Here is a 3755-nt window from a genome sequence, read left to right as displayed (position 1 = left end):
TTGGACACGGTATCTAAGCATCTAAATGAAATCCTGTCTTGAATTATTTACTCTGTAACCATGAGGTAAAAATATGCCAATCAGACTGAGCACCAGCATGCAAGACTTTGAACTCCCAAATTCTAGTCCGGCTCTGCCAACAACACTGTGATACCAAGACTCTGTCAATGCCCTAGTATTTCAGACCATCACTACGATAACTGAAAAAGCTTCCGTATTATTAAAAAAATTTTTTAAAATATGTATCAGTAGAAACAGTGGGGTTTTTGTTTTGTTTTTTAACTAGAGAAAGTAGATTTTTAAAAGATAGAAGGATCTTTTCTTTCATCAGGAGGACAAAAAATCCTTTATTCTTTGACTGTTAATCTTCTGACTTATGCTACACCAAACACCAATAAGATGTCACAGCTGTTACTGAAAGCAGCAAGAATCTACTCTAATCCAACCTCATCTGAGAGAAGAGCATCTTTCACAGATCTCACTCACCAGAAAACAGGTGTTGTCAATAGTCTGTAACTTGTTTTATCTCAGAAAAAGAACACTTGAGTTACAAGCATAGAACTTGTAATACAGACTGATGAAAAAAGGACAGACTTTTATAGTCATGCTGACCTATATTCCTCCACAAGTCCTTTATTTCCTTCTTTAAGCAGTACATCAAGTTCAAGATCAGCTTCTATGAATCTGTATTTCATTTATAAGAGGCATAAGGACTGTTAATGAAGTTGCAGGGGCATCCTGAAGCTCTGGTCTACTAACAACCATTACTGCTTCTTCTGAAAGAGATGAACTTAAAAGAGCAATGAAGGGCAAAAAATCATGGCAAGGTGAGGCACAATCAATAGTTACTAAATGTAAAATAAAGGCATCCCTTGCTGCATACCCGAGGACAAAGAAATTGACTATACAATACAGCAGGAGGCACCAATGGACTCTGAAAAACAACCTTCTTATTTACTTCATTCACCATTACAAAACTGAACATTGCAATGATCTCTAGAATTCACAGCACTGGACAGTACCTGCCTGGAATAAGGTCACAGAAATTCTCATTTCAAAACCTTGACTCACAAAATTAGTGAGCTGAAATAAATGTGAGTACACAAATGAAGAAACCAGCAACTTCAAGCCCAAAGGTTAAACAGAAACATGATGCATGCCATCATTATCTTAAGGAAAATAAACCACAAAAGAAAAAATATATTAATGCATGAACAAACAAGAAAGTTGTTTATTTAATCCACCTAATTTCATACTTTCTAACTTGTAACCATTTCACCATACATTTCACCATAGTAACAGCTTGCTAACTTGTGACGACCAGTTCACACAATTCACACATATTTCGTCAGTTTCTCTGCTCTTCATTGATTAACATCCACCAGATGCTGGCCTCCAACTTCACACACCAACACATAATTGTAACATCAAAATTCCTAACAAAGGACATAATCTCAAAACTTGTGTATGTCAGAATTACTAAGAAATGCATTATTTAAATATATTTTAAAACTGCATGCTTGAGAAGTATCAGACACCATCTTAAAAACACATAAGCTGGTACAGAAAAGTTATGTGCAATTGGTTGACATGGTTTCCATGGAGCTACTCAATGACCATCCCACAACACAGATCACATTGCAGACTGATACTTGTTTTGCAAAAGTATTAGAGCAAATGCCATGTTTTAAAGTTAATTAGAAGGAACCATTCAAGCAGTTTTGCTTTTCAAAATGACAGATTCTTCTCTGAGATTCAATTATTCCAACAGCCTATTTAAAACACAGAATTAAAAACTGTGAAATAACAAGATCAGATGCCATCACCAACAATACATATTTCATATAACAGTTTTAAACACTCTTCCTATTAAGTGTGACTGAGTATATGGAAAATTGTTTTAAATTTTTTACAAAATTCCTACAGGAAGCTCACAGATTGCATGCAGTCCTCGCTCCTTCTACCTGTCATGTTTTGTTCTACTTGTCTTTTACAACAAGAAAAAGATTCTACATTTGCCTGATTAAAGTACTTGAGGATACTTTGTATTTAATGTTTTATGAGTACAAAGCCTACATTATACACCCTGCCACTGCAAAGGAGGCTTGCTTCTGAGTTTACCTTTGTGGCAATAAACGTGCACAATGGAACGACTCCCAGTCTACAGCAGCAGGTGGACACAGCAAACACCTGTGGTTTTTACTCTTGAATGGTTCCTACTCTCTACTTACAGTCCAGGTAACAGTTTGAATAATACCAAGATGGGAAATCACTCAAAAAAACTGTATTTCCAAGCTTTAGGGAAAATACATAGTTTTTGGGGTTTTTTCCTTAGCTGTTTATGAAGTATTTTTGCACATAATTTCTCTAGAAACAGTAAATCTGTGGAGCTATAAAAAAAAAAATGTTTTGGATCCTATTCATCACTAACTTCTATTTTTTTCAAGTCAGTGTTCTGAGGTGATAGAATTTAGTTATTTATTAAGTGTCTCCAACCTGCAGAAGCAACCTCTATGACATTTACACATACTTGCAGAATTGCAGTTCAACTCAGTGACGCACCAGGAAAAGGACAGAGCCAAACCCAGAAGTAGGATGAGATCTACTAAGTTATTCATGGTACTGATAAAATATAAACAAGCTGACAGAAACTCAAAAGCCCATCAAAAACAAATTAAAAATTAAGTAAAAAAAATTAAATACATTAAATGTATGCAACTGTCCTCAGCAGTAACCATTTTATTTATGACACGCATTTCACATTAAGGCTGAGAATTAAATGTTCACCTACCGAATCATTTGCTGCAAGGGCGAGGGCTATATTTACTGCAAAAAAGAAGAAGAGGAAAAACAAAAATATTAAGTGCAGGAAAATTTAATTCCTAAATATTGAGAATGCTACCACTGCTAACAAGACAAAATATAAATACATCTTATTTAATAAGTGCATCATCATCTCAGTTCTCAGCTTCTTGCATCTCTACATTTGCAGCTAAGTGGCAGCAGCACCCACATTTCAGTCTACGTTTCTCAACCAGCAAACAAACTCAAGCTAATCTGCAAACACTTGCAGACTCTCAGTTTCTAGAGGACACTGCAAAATAAAAATACAGTCTCAGTATTTAGCCAAAGAATAACATTAAGAAAAACTTCTGGAAGTACCCACTTTTGAAAGCGGATACCACACTATAAAACTAACCCTACCATCAGTAACCTTTACCACACTCTCTAGTGTTCCTAAAACTAGAAATTAGTTAAGTATTGACATAAACTGCTAAAACAAGTGACCAAAAAGATGATCACATCCCTTTTTTTTGATTTCTTGTGATATATTGAACAGAGATGTTTTCCGGAAGAAGGTGCAATGCATGCTTTCCACTTATTTTTATGTCAGAAAACAAAGTCACATCTGCCTGAAAGCATCTGTAACTAAAAAAAAAAACCAGACAAAAAGAGATAAAGCAACTAAAAAGACCATTTGTTTAAAGCTTTTACATTTCCATCAATACTTAACTCTCATAAACAAATAGCATGTGCAAATGGTATCTTCATTGGCTCACCAGCTTCAATTATGTTGGGAGATCTCCTAGAAACTTCAGTATAAACAAATAGTAATGTTTATAATCCAAGAAGTTACATGTTTTAGAAAAAAAAGAAAAAAACAAGGGAAAAAATCCAACATTCACAACCCTTTCTTGGAAACAAAAAAAATCTTTTGTTTCCTTTACATGTTGCTGTATGTCAGTCCACACACT

At 34.8% G+C, this 3755-nt stretch overlaps 1 protein-coding gene across 10 annotated transcripts in view; it reads right to left on the bottom strand.

Annotated features, from left to right (window-relative positions):
* The window catches only part of NUBPL (nucleotide binding protein like), an 88167-nt gene that overhangs the window by 79398 nt on the left and 5014 nt on the right, over nt 1-3755 (bottom strand). For 7 of the 10 annotated variants that reach the window (XM_017742205.1, XM_017742217.1, XM_017742204.1 and 4 more), the window contains exon 2: nt 2792-2826. The exons of 2 other annotated variants lie outside the window; for them this stretch is intronic. The gene's annotated coding sequence lies outside the window, so the exon portion shown is untranslated. Of the gene's footprint in view, nt 1-2791; nt 2827-3755 lie in introns of those variants that run through there. One more of the 10 variants, XM_017742213.1, reaches the window with a different exon arrangement.

This window comes from Corvus brachyrhynchos, unplaced genomic scaffold, assembly GCF_000691975.1.
Source record: "Corvus brachyrhynchos isolate BGI_N302 unplaced genomic scaffold, ASM69197v1 scaffold115, whole genome shotgun sequence".
Lineage (NCBI taxonomy): Eukaryota > Metazoa > Chordata > Aves > Passeriformes > Corvidae > Corvus > Corvus brachyrhynchos.
This window is presented reverse-complemented; position numbering and strand designations above follow the sequence as displayed.